This window comes from Mirounga angustirostris, unplaced genomic scaffold, assembly GCF_029215605.1.
Source record: "Mirounga angustirostris isolate CCGP_5_RB_7025 unplaced genomic scaffold, mMirAng1.0.hap1 SCAF_327, whole genome shotgun sequence".
NCBI lineage: Eukaryota > Metazoa > Chordata > Mammalia > Carnivora > Phocidae > Mirounga > Mirounga angustirostris.
In genome coordinates this window covers 22,501-35,585 of record NW_026992035.1, presented here as the reverse complement: position 1 = coordinate 35,585, position 13,085 = coordinate 22,501, and the positions used below count along the sequence as shown (strand labels likewise).

The 13,085-nt window shown below is 55.3% G+C and overlaps 1 long non-coding RNA gene across 1 annotated transcript in view; it reads left to right on the top strand.

Annotated features, from left to right (window-relative positions):
* The first annotated feature begins 2,467 nt into the window (after nucleotides 1-2,467).
* Nucleotides 2,468-13,085, top strand: part of LOC135363456 (uncharacterized) — a 25,150-nt gene continuing 14,532 nt past the window's right edge. Inside the window, exon 1 of the long non-coding RNA XR_010409133.1 lies at nucleotides 2,468-4,261. This is a non-coding gene — a long non-coding RNA (uncharacterized LOC135363456). The remainder of the gene's footprint in view (nucleotides 4,262-13,085) is intronic.

Sequence of the window (13,085 nt, the reverse complement as noted above, 5' to 3'; positions counted from 1 at the left end):
TCTCACTGGCAGCCCTCTGGACTTAGACACCAGGTGTATCCCTTGTTCCAACCATTAACCATGTTTTCCTTTTGTTTCCATAGAAATGCCTCTTATTAACTACAAGATCACTTGCTGAATGAGGCAGAGTCTATGATCCTTAATTCCACCTTGCTGCACCTGTATTAACTCCTCTTTGGAAAATAAGAACCCATATAAATAGGGGCACCTGGCTGGCTCAGCTGGTAGAACATACGACTCTAGATCTCGGGGTTGTGAGTTCGAGCCCCACATTGAGTGTAGAGATTACTTAATAGAAATCTTTAAAGAAAAAAAAAAATAAAAAAGAACCCATGTAAATAAAATCAAACACTAAGCTACTTGGCTACCAGAAGCCCTTCACCACCACAACCTACCGCCCCCCCCCCAGGGGAGGGGCTCAGACTAATTTACTGATCTGTATTCTTGGATACCCACCGATATCAGATCAATTTGAGAGAGAATGAGAGAATTGGGTTTGACTCTACTGTTACTATTCCTTAGACTACACTTGGGGATAAAATCAATGGTGTCATGTAGTCCCAAACCATGTAGAAAAATAACCAAGTTCTCAGATAAGGAACTATCTCTGAGACCCCCTCCATTAGCACAAGGGACCAAAAATTGCGACCTGCAGTGTCTCAGATCCTTCCATTCCAAAGCCTCTACTGCACCCTAATTCAGCTTGAAGCAGTTAAATAAAGAAGGCAGACCTCTGCCCATGTGTCATAGAAATGGAATGCAGGATGGACAAGGGGAAATTTTAACAGGGAAAAATGTAGCATGTCTGACTCCCTGTTATTTTTATTCCCTTTTAACCTGTAGGTTAAAAACTTCTGTTTAGCCCTGAACATAGCCATGTTACAGCTAAGATTTACAGAAACTGTCGTTTACCCAAAACCTACCTCCCCTGAGGAGATGAAAGAATAGCCACAGCCATCATCATCCCAATTCCCTAAGACTGAGGAATGATCCTCACTTGGTGGGGGTGGGGGTGGGGGTGGGGGTGGGGATTGAAACCGTGCCCCATAAGGTTAATGAGGTTGATGCTAGCAGAAAGCTTAAAGCTGGTTTTTCAGGGAACTGTTTCCCCCTAGTCAGCTATTGTGTCTTTTCAGGCCCTGCTACCAAATACTGGCTGTCTCTGCAGAAGTCTGGACTCAAGGTCAACTGATAATGGCTGCAGCCTATGAAGAAGCGAGGTCCTGATTCCTTACCTGAGAAAAGGAGCCTAAGACCCCATCCAGGTTGTACCAGCTCTCAGAGCATGCCCACAGCCTCTTCTCCTTGTCCTCAGATAACCTCCTGACATCAGGGACTCAGTTTTGCCTCATTCAGATGTCAGGTCTCCACCCCGAAGTAAACATGGGAATCTATGGTACATATGTTTCCTGAATATACGTGCTCCAACTTTCGCCATGAATAATCATAAATGTCCCTGCCCTTTTCCTTTTTGAAGTTTGATTGTTTGTTTTTATTTATTTATTTCAGAGAGAGAGACACACAGAGAGAGACAGAGACAGAGAGAGAAACACACAGAGAGAGAGAGAGACAGAGAGACAGAGAGACAGAGAGACAGAGAGACAGAGAGCTTGCACGCATGGGTGGGTGGAGGGGCAGAGGGAGAGGGAGAAGACTCCCCATTGAGCAGGGAGCCCCAGAGGGGTGGGGCTCGATCCCAGCACCCTGAGATTATGACCTGAGCTGAAGGCAGATGCTCAACCGGCAGCCACCCAGGCGCCCCTCCATTCCATTTTTTTTTTTTAAAGAGATAAACATTACATACTTTATTTTTAAAAATTCATTCATTCATTCATTCATTCATTCATTCATTCATTCATTCATTTTTCATCATCTGTAGTCCCAGTGTAGGGCTTGAACTCAGGACCCTGACTGAGATCAAGAGTCATGTGCTGTTCTGACTGAGCCACCCAGGTGCTCCTTCTGTTCCATATTTTAAACAACCCTGGGATCATGGCTCAGAGTCACAGTTGGCCCAATGAGACTCACACTCACCCCTCTGTGCAGAGGTGCCATCTGTGGGGCTGGTTCCTGTTTGTCCATCTTCCTTCCTCCTCTTACTGGACAGGAAGGTGGTGTGCGAAAACAGCCAGTGACTACGTGGAATGAGACCGAGGATTTCCCTTGGGAAGCAGGTGGGAGAGGGAGGACAGGTCGATGGATAATCAATAAACTGTTTTTTTTTTTTTTTTTTAAGATTGTATTTATTTATTTATTTGACAGAGAGAGACACAGCGAGAGAGGGAACACAAGCAGGGGGAGTGGGAGAGGGAGAAGCGGGCTTCCCGCGGAGCAGGGAGCCCGATGCGGAGCTCGATCCCAGGACCCTGGGATCATGACCTGAGCCGAAGGCACATGCTTAATGACTGAGCCACCCAGGTGCCCCAACAATCAATAAACTGTTAATGTTGATTTAGAGGAGTGTGCTTGCTGGGCCCATAACTCGGTGGATGAGTTAGAACGGTCCCTGTCAGGCCTCCCTTAGCCCTTAGCCCTTAGCCCTTATCACTCCATGCTTGTGTTTGGCCTCTGACCGCTAAGATACCACCATCATGTGTTCAAGGTCCTCCTCAGACTCAGCCAGCCACACCATGCCACACCCTCCTACCTGCACACCCATCCCTGGAAGGCAGTATAGTAAGACATCATCCCCCACATTCATGATTCCCAAAGGGTTTACTGGAGTTTCGTGGGTTAGGAAAAGGAGGGGACTCTTTTTGCCCCCAGATGAGGTGAGCTCTTCAGACACCCTCTTTCCCCTTCCCCTCCTCCCTCCCTCCCTTCCCTCCCTCCCTCCCTCCCTCCCTCCCTCCCTCCCTCCCTCCCTTCCGTCCCTCCCTCCCTCCCTCCCTCATCTCTCTCCGAAGTTTGCAAGCTGCAGCCTAAGGGTTAGGGGGAGTTGAGGAAAGCCATTGAATGGAGGGAAGCTCCAGGCTCTGACTTTAACAGAAAGCTTTCTGCATTTGAATGAAGCGATTGAATGAGGCCCATTAGAATGGATCACCCTGAACGTCCCATCAGCCGCCCCAGCCCCAGCCCCAGCCCCCCCATCCCCCCCCAACTGAAGTCCTCTGGTCGAATTGGAACAGTAGGCTGGGGGGGGGGGGGGGGGCTGTCCATCCTAAGTTGGTAACTAGGCCCCTGGTCCATAGGGAAAAAATCACGCACGGGTACAGATGAGTTGGTAGCTCAGGCAAAGTGGTCGAAGTGTTGGCAAGGTTTCCGTGGATGAGGGGAGATTTGTTCTGGGACCACCCTCCCATATACATCTCTGGCTGAGAAGAGGACAGGGGAGCCCTGTGGGGGTGGGGGTGGGGGTGGGGGTGGGGGGGCGGGACCCAGATCTGGAGCTCGGAGTGGACTATAGCCGCTGCCTGCCCGGGTGTGTGTGCCTGGGGGGCGGGGGGGGGGGCGCTGAGGGATAAGGGCTGAGGGTGGTGGGGTCTGCTCACGCTGACTCCTGCAACTCAATTCATCCTGGGAACCTTCTGTTGTTTCTGCTGAGGTGCCAGGTGCTGTGATGACCAAAGCTAAACTCCTCTCTTTGCCTAGTTCTTAAAAGGCCTGATCCTCCTGTTATCTTGTTAAATGGACCGACCCCTGCACCCTCCCATCCTGCCAGACCCCTTGTGCAAATACTTCCACTTGAAGAGTTCTTTCTCTGAATCTAGAAAATAAACAGACAACACCCACCAGCCACACCGACCCCATTGCCACAAATACCTAGCAAAGACAAATCTAGCTGGTCTCCTTCTGCCTCAAGGCACTTTAGAGAGTCACTCTCTCAGACACACCTTAGGCTCAATTACAGGCTGCTGTCTCCCTTTCTCTGGCACAATTCCATCCCTGGAGGAGCCCCATATCGCATCTGCAGCCGTGAGCTGGAGACAGTATGCTCAAGTGACCGGGTGGTAGCACCGTAACTTTGAAATGACCTATACCCCAAGTCATCCATGAACATGGTCCCTGGAAATCTTTGACATTCACGTGCCTCTGATGAAATCCTTGCTTTGGAAACTCCAGCACCCATAGCCAATCTTGTCCATGTTCTGCTAACCTTTGCTCGCCCTCTGTTCGCCTGATATCTTGCCTGATTGTTTACAGAGAAATTAGATCCCATCCAGCAAGAGCTGAATCCGAGTCCTCTGCTCACCCCACGACGGAAAAGAATATGCACAGGCCTGCATCCCTCTTCTCCTTCTCCACCATGTCGGAAGAAAAGGTGGCCCTCCCTCCTCCCATCAGAACCCAAACCCGAGATAAGACTTAGATATAAAGGAAACCAGCATACTGTTTTGAACTCTATATACACTTGTAAAAAACGAGCAGCGGCAAGGAAACACACAAACCACCACCCCCCCCCACACACACACAGGTGCAAGGAGGGTGCGCTGACTCGCTGAATCTCCCCCTTTTCTCCCGAGAGGCATCCCCCCCATCCCCCGCCCCCCCCCGAAGATGTCCTCCCTATGCCGGAAGGGGAGTGAGTGACGTTCTTTTCTTCCTTTTTTTTTTTTTTTAAATTATTCTTTTTAAAAGACTTTTATTTATTTGAGAGGAGGGGTGGGGGGAGGGAGGGGGGAGGGAGGGAGAGAGAGAGAGAGAGAGAGAGATTGAGAGAGAGAGAAGCAGAGTCTCCGCCGAGCAGGGAGCCCGATGTGGGGCTGGATCCCCGGACCCTGAGCTCAGGGCCTGAGCCGAAGGCAGGCGGACGGTTCACGGATTGAGCCAGCCAGGCGCCCCAGCTTTCTTGTTTCTTTGTCTGCCTGCTTGCCTGCGTGTTGGGTCTGTGGATGTCTGATGCCTGCCCTCTGATTTCGTGGGGAGGTGGGCCGTCTTTCCTCCTTCCAATGGCCTTTGCGCATTTGTCAAACTTCTGTCGGGCTTGGGCCTATCTGTTTGGGTATCTGTGGCGTTCCATCCACCGACCTGTCTCTTTTGTCTGCCAACATCACAGGGTCTCTATCGCCTCTATACATAAGCATGAAACGGGCCCGGAGAGGACGACTTTGTTTCCTGAGTTTTGTTTTGTTTTCTTCGAAATCACCATAGCGATTCTAATTCCTTTTGCCTGTCTGCTTGTGTATGTAATCTGTACACCCATCCAGTGCGGTGCTGGAACTCACGACGCCCGCCGATCAAGAGTCGCGGTCGCGTGGGCCTCCTCCGACCGAGCCAGCCAGGTGCCCTGAAATACGTGTACTTGAAAAACCAATGTGAAGCCTGCACCCGTGAACTTTTTTTTTTAAAGATTTTATTTATTTATTTGAGACAGAGAGAATGAGAGAGACAGAGAGCACATGAGAGGGGGGAAGGGTCAGAGGGAGAAGCAGACTCCCTGCCGAGCAGGGAGCCCGATGCGGGACTCGATCCCGGGACTCCGGGATCATGACCTGAGCCGAAGGCAGTCGCTTAACCAACTGAGCCACCCAGGCGCCCTTTTTTTTCTTTTCTTTTCTTTTTTTTTTTTAATAGATGCACCCGTGAAGTGTTTACTGCGAAACCTTCTTTTGATCGTCGCACTCTTGAGTGGAGGCCGTACCAGTAAAGAACGTAGTTTAGCCAACTCAGGAAGAGATCAGCTTTAAAGGAAAACCTTCTTTTCGAGTTTGTGATGTCTGGTCCTTTCTCTCAACTCGATCGATGTCCAGCCTTCAGAGCCACATTATTTGCTTGGTCTCTCTCTCTCTCTCTCTCTCTCTCTCTCTCTCTCTCTCTCGTCTGTGTTTCCTCGTGTACTTTCCTGATGCTCAGGATTTATGGTTTAGAGAGAACAGTTTTCAGCCTGGTGTGTGTGTGTGGGGGGGGGGATGTTGTGAAGTGGGATCAGGGATTCACGCGGGTAAGGAGGAGGCAAGGAGAAAGGCTTGGTTGGGAAGGAAACCATTAAAGGTCCATGTTGAAATGGTGAAGTTTATTTTATTTATTTATTTATTTATTTATTTATTTATTTATTTATTTATTTATTTATTTATTTATTTACTTTTTAAAGATTTTATTTATTTATTTGACAGAGAGAGACAGCGAGAGAGAGAACACAGGCAGGGGGAGTGGGAGAGGGAGAAGCAGGCCTCCCGCGGAGCAGGGAGCCCGATGTGGGGCTCGATCCCAGGGCCCTGGGCTCGTCACCTGAGCCGAAGGCGGACGCTTAACGACTGAGCCACCCCCCAGGTGCCCCGAAATGGTGAAGTTCAATGTAGTAAGAGTTACCTTTAATCAAAGGAATTCTTTTTTTTTTCTTTTATTTTATTCTTATGTTAATCCCCATACATTACATCATTAGTTTTAGATGAAGTGTTCCATGATTCATTGTTTGTGCACAACACCCACTGCTCCATGCAGAATGGGCCCTCCTCAATACCCACCACCAGGCTAACCCATCCTCCCACCCCCCTCCCCTCTAGAACCCTCAGTTTGTTGTTCAGAGTCCATCGTCTCTCATGGTTCGTCTACCCCTCTGATTTCCCCCCGCTTCATTCTTCCCCTCCTGCTACCTCCTCCTCCTCCTCCTCCTCCTCCTCCTCCTCCTTCTTCTTCTTCTTCTTTTTTTTTTCTTAACATAGATTGCATTATTATTTGTTTCAGAGGTACAGATCTGAGATTCAACAGTCTTGCACAATTCACAGCGCTTACCAGAGCACACACCCTCCCCAGTGTCCATCACCCAGTCACCCCATCCCTCCCACCCCACCCCCCACTCCAACAACACTCAGTTTGTTTCCTGCGATTAAGATAATCAAAGGAATTCTTGCTGGAGGTTGCTTCTCCCCTCTCCTCCCTGGATAGGGGAGTGAAGTTTTTTCGAGGTCCCTAGTGGACACAGAAAGCGTTCAAGTGCCCCTAGCACCTATGGATGGGGCTCTGTTGCCCTCTAGTGTCCTATCCTCTGCTACTGCTGCTCGTGGTTTCCTCTGACGTCGTATTCGTCACAGGTGTGTATCTTTGATGGTTAATGCTGCTCGGTGTCGGTTGTTTGCGTGTTTGTTTTTGAAAGCTTTTTGAGTGATCATCCAGCATGGTGCTGGAACTCACGACCCCTGCAGATCAAGAGTCGCAGTCGCGTGGGCCTCCTCCGACCGGAGCCAGTCAGGTGCCCTGAAATGCGCTTAGTTGAAACAGGAAGAAAGAAAAAACAAAAAACAAAACCCAAACCATTTTTTTTTTCCCCCTTTACGAGCCAGAGGAAGTTCTACGCCTTGTTTTTGTTTTACCCTTAATAGCATGGAACAGTTCTCCTCCTCCTCCTCCTCCTCCTCCTCCTCCTCCTTCTTCTTCTTCTCCATCATCATCATCATCATCATCAATATTTAACTCTTCTAGAGCACCTCCCCCGCCCACCCCGTACTAGTGTTGGACGGCACGGATGTCCCGGAACTGGATTTCTTTAAAGATATATATTTTTACGATTTTATTGATTTATTTGACAGAGGGAGACACAGCGAGAGAGGGAACACAAGCAGGGGGAGTGGGAGAGGGAGAAGCAGGCTTCCTGCCGAGCAGGGAGCCCGATGCGGGACTCGATCCCGGGACTCCGGGATCATGACCTGAGCCGAAGGCAGTCGCTTAACCAACTGAGCCACCCAGGCGCCCTCTTTTTTTTTTTTTCTTAACATAGATTGCATTATTTGTTTCAGAGGTACAGATCTGAGATTCAACAGTCTTGCACAATTCACAGCGCTTGCCAGAGCACCTACCCTCCCCAGTGTCTATCACCCAGTCACCCCATCCCTCCCACCCCACCCCCCACTCCAGCAACCCTCAGCTTGTTTCCTGCGATTAAGAATTCCTCCTATCCGTGAGATCATAGGATACATGTCTTTCTCTGTTTGACTTATTTCACTCAACATAATACCCTCCAGTTCCATCCACGTCGTTGCCAATGGCAAGATCTCATTCCTTTTGATGGTTGCATGATATTCCATTGTATGTATATATATACCACATCTTCTTTATCCATTCATCTGTCGATGGACATCTTGGCTCTTTCCACAGTTTGGCTATCGTGGATATTGCTGCTATAAACATCGGGGTGCACGTACCCCTTCGGATCCCTATTTTTGTATCTTTGGGGTAAATACCCAGTAGTGCAATTGCTGGATCATACGGCAGCTCTAGTTTCAACTTTTTGAGGAATCTCCATACAGTTTTCCAGAGTGGCTGCACCAGCTTGCATTCCCACCAACAGTGTAGGAGGGTTCCCCTTTCTCCGCATCCCCGCCAACATCTGTCATTTCCTGACTTGTTACTTTTAGCCATTCTGACTGGTGTGAGGTGGTATCTCATTGAGGTTTTTTTTTTTTTTTTTAAGATTTTATTTATTTATTTGAGAGAGAGAGAGAGACAGAAAGAGAGCATGAGAGGGGGGAGGGTCAGGAGGATCAGAGGGAGAAGCAGACTCCCCGCTGAGCAGGGAGCCCGATGCGGGACTCGATCCTGGGACTCCAGGATCATGACCCGAGCCGAAGGCGGTCGCTTAACCAACTGAGCCACCCAGGCGCCCTCATTGAGGTTTTGATTTGGATTTCCCTGATGCTGAGCGATATTGAGCACTTTTTCATGTGTCTGTTGGCCATTTGGATGTCTTCTTTGGAAAAATGTCTGTTCATGTCTTCTGCCCATTTCTTGATTGGATTCTTTGTTCTTTGGGTGTTGAGTTGGATGAGTTCTTTATAGATTTTGGATACGAGCCCTTTATCTGATATGTCATTTGCAAATATCTTCTCCCATTCTGTCGGTTGTCTTTTGGTTTTGTGGACTGTTTCCTTTGCTTTGCAAAAGCTTTTTATCTTGATGAAGTCCCAATAGTTCATTTTTGCCTTTGCTTCCCTTGCCTTTGGCGATGTTTCTAGGAAGAAGTTGCTTTGGCTGAGGTCAAAGAGGTTGCTGCCTGTGTTCTCCTTTAGGATTTGGATGGACTCCTGTCTCACATTGAGGTCTTTCAACCATTTGGAGTCTATTTTTGTGTGTGGTGTAAGGAAATGGTCCAGTTTCATTCTTCTGCATGTGGCTATCCAATTTTCCCAACACCATTTGTTGAAGAGACTGTCTTTGTTCCATTGGACATTCTTTCCTGCTTTGTCAAAGATGAGTTGACCATAGAGTTGAGGGTCCATTTCTGGGCTCTCTATTCTGCGGAACTGGATTTCTTGAGTGAAGGACTATTTTAACTCCCTTCCTCCCCATTCCGCGCCTGCCCCCGCCCCGCCCCCCGCCCCCGCACGCACCGCCCCGCCCCGCCCCCCGCCCCCGCACGCACCGCCCCGCCCCGCCCCCGCCCCCGCACGCACCGCGCGCCCCGCCCCCCGCCCCCGCACGCCCCGCCCCGCTTGTTGGCCTTGGACGTTATCGCGTACGTGCAGAGACGGATTTGATGTGCACCTTTCTGGGGGTGTGTGTCAATCCCCCCCCCCCCTTCCTGTCCTGAGCTTTCTTCGTATGCTTCAGAGAGACCTCCTCCTCCCCTTAAAATGATAGAAGAGAGAAGGTTCATCCGTGGTGGTTGTCGGAGTACTCGCTTGGTCTCGGTTTTACGGTCCTTGCCCGCCGAAATGTGTCTTAAGTCCTCCCGGAAGCCCGGGCGCCGCAGGTGTGCCGCTGTGGGAGGCCCGTGCCCCACGAGATCGGGCGGCCGGGCGGCCGGGCTGTGCGCCTTCGCGGGCCCGCGATCCGGATCTGCCTCGTTGTTGTTCGCGCCGGTTGTCGGGTGCCACCTGGCGGCCGCTTTTAGATAGCGTGTCCCCGCCGGAGTGTCAGCGATGTCGGCAAGGGATTGTATTTGGCCGCGGTTCCCGAGGCGGAGTACCGGGAGGCCGGCGACGCTAGCGAGATCGGCCCGCTGTCTCCGGGCCACCGGCGCGACCTCCGCTCGCGGGAGATTGAGCCTCCAGGTTTGTGGGCTGGTGGTGGCGCCGCCGCCTCGCTCCCGGAGAGCCACGCTAGGGTGGCCGCCTGGACGGGTCGACCAGCACCCGCCGGTGCCCCCTCCTCCGCCCGCGGGAATGGGAGAGGCTGCGTCGGGCGCCCGGACGCCATCCGGCCCGTGGCTCCGGTCGGCCGTTGGGCCTTCCGTGTCACGCTCGGGCGGTTGGGGACCGGCCTGAGCCTTGCGGGGAAGCCCATGGATGGCGCGACGGGCCCCGCCGCGGGCACGCGTGGGGTCCCGGTCATCGGACCCGATATTTTTTTTTTTTTTTAAGGTTTTTATTTATTTATTTATTTATTTGAGAGAGAGAGAATGAGAGACAGAGAGCATGAGAGGGAGGAGGGTCAGAGGGAGAAGCAGACTCCCCGCCGAGCAGGGAGCCCGATGCGGGACTCGATCCCGGGACTCCAGGATCATGACCCGAGCCGAAGGCAGTCGCTTAACCAACTGAGCCACCCAGGCGCCCCGGACCCGATATTCTTAACAAGTTTTCCGAGGCCCGCTGCGGAGGTGGGGACCCGACCGGGTCGGGCCGGGCCGGGCCGGGCCGCGAGGGCCCCAGGGGCCCGGCTGCGGTTCCCGTTGAGGTCCGGCCTTCGGGGGGACGCCTCCGCGGCATCGCCCCCTTTCCTCAGTCCCGGCCGGGAGTCGGGGACCGGCATGGGGCGGTCCTGAGGCCCGGGGAGGAGGGCGTCCGCAGGGGCCTCCACAGAACTTGGTGAGAATTTCTAAAGTCCCGATTTGGGGACGAAAGGCGGACCCGGGGGCGGGCCTATCCGGGCCGCTCCACCTCCCGCCAAGTCCCTACTCGCTGCCGGCTGCCACCACGTTCCGGGGGTCGACCAGATGGCCCGGGGGGGGGGGGGGGGCGCGGGGGGGGCTCCGGGGGGAGACGGGGGCGATGGATTAGTGCTTGGGGCCCGTGGCCGGGACACGGTCCCAGGAGATCCCGGTGACCTGTGGCTAGGCCACGCCAGGCGGCGCGGCTATTTTCTCGCCCGAAATGAGCCCTTTTTGCCGCCAGGTAGGTGCTGGCACGTTATGTTTGGGCGATCCTCTCCTTAAGGGAGGTGGGCTTCTGGGCGTGTGGCGGGGCTCCGGGCTTGACAGGGATGCCAAGCCCGGCTCTGCCGTCGCTGGCCTGAGCCGTCCGCGTGGGCCTGTGCGCCGGCTCCTGTGCCTCCAGGTGGCCCAGGCCGTTGGTGCCGCCTCCGGTCTCCAGCACCCGAGGGCGGTTGTGGGCAGGTGGCGCGTGGGTCCTTTACCCTGTGTCCTCCACTCTGTGGGCACCCGGCTGTGGTCGTGACAACCTCCCGTCCCGCAAGGCTCCGTGCCGCGTGTCAGGCGTTCCTCTCTCTCGGGTTGTCCGGCTGTTCCTGCCCTGGGGTTTTCGAGGGGGTGCCGGTGAGGCCGAAAAAAAACAAAACAAAACAGGCTCCCCCTCGGGTTGCTGTCCTCACCGGCTTCTCCCCTCCTCGGGCTCCTCTCGGCGCTTGTGTTTTGCCAGATCGATGTGGTGCTCTCGCGCTCTCCCGGGCCGGGCCTAAGCCGCGCCAGACGAGGGACGGACGTTCATGGCGAATGGGACCGCTCTTCTCGTTCTGCCCGCGGGCCCCTCGCTCCTTCGCCTCTGCCCGCCGTGGCGGTGAGGTGGGGGGTGCGGGGGGGGTGTGTGCAGGCTCCGGCCCGACCCCGCCTTCCCGTGTTCTGCCTGACGGCGCTCGCGGGCCCGGGGTCCCCCGACGCAGCGGACACTCTCGCTTGCCTTCCCTGGCTTCGTGTGGTGCGCGGTCCTCCCCGCCACGGGGAGGGCCGTCCCGGCGCCGCGCTGCTCACGCGCTTGGGCGTGCTGAGCGCGTTGTGCGCGTGGCCCTCCGTGGTGCCCCTGGAGCGCTCCAGGTCGTCTCAGGTGCCTGAGGCCGAGTCGGTAGCGTCGTTTCCCGTTCCCAGCGAGCCCCCTCCGTCGGGCCACCGCTGTCGGTGGCGTGTCCGAGGAGCGGGTGGTGGAGTCGGTAAGGGAGGCCCACCCCGCCCCCCCCGTGGGACGCGGGTGCCTCGTCATCCCCCGCCGCAAGCTGTGCTGGTGGTGTTGTGGGGACTGGACTTGGTGGGGCGTGTGTGAGCCGGTTGCGGCGGGCCGAGCCCGCGCTCTGGCGCTTGGCCAGCCGAGGGGCTGCCGCCTTTTTTGCCTGGCATGCCGTGCTTTGTCTCTGCTCGTCGTTGCCTCGCCGGAGGCGCAAAACTCCCGGTTGGTCGGGGACGCGAGCATGGCGTGCGTGGCGTGGCGAAGGGCGGTCTCCTCCCGGGGTCCCGGCCGCGAGCGCTCAGGATTGCCTTGTGGTGCCTGTTCCTTACCGCGCGAATCCACCGCCCGCCCCCCGGAGCCCTTGGCTGTCAGGCCTTCGGAACGCCGTTCCGCGGGGCCCGGACGGGCGGGGGGGCACGATTTGGGTGGGGGCGATGCGCCCTCGGTGAGAAAGCCTTCTCTAGCGATCCGAGAGGGTGCCTTGGGGTACCGGAACCCCCCAGCCGCCGCCCCTCCTCTGCGCGTAGTGGCCACCGGTGCGGGGTGACTACCGTTGCGTGTTGGGCAGAACTTCCTCTCTGCGAGGGGTCTGACTCTGCCGGCCCCGCGGTGGGGGCCGAGCGCCGCTCTTTGCCTACCGCGGCCTGCGCCTCCCCCCTCCGAGTCGGGGGAGGGTCCCGCCGGGCCTGGCCGGCGTCCGGCGCGTGGGGGCTCCCGCGTGCGTGCGAGCGCGCGGGCGGCCGCCCTTCCTCGTGGCGTTGTCTCTCGAGGGGCTCGGGGGGCGCCCCCGCGCGTCCCGCTTCCCCGTGCCGCGCGAGCGGCTGTCTGCCCGCCCGCTCCCGTCCCGAGTCGCCGCTGGCGGTGGCGTGCCGGGCACGGGTCGGGCCGCTCTCGCCTGGGGGCGCTTCCCCCCAGGGTCGTGACTTCCGGGACGGACCGGACAGACGGAGGTTCAAGACGGGACCCCGCGGCGGGGGGGGTTCACGTGGGGTTGGGCCCCAGCAGTGTGGGGCTCGGTTCGTGGTGAGGTGCGCCAAGGGTGCTGAGGCCGGCTGGCGTCCTGGGCGTCGCGGGACCGCTCTCGTGCTGGTGGCGGTG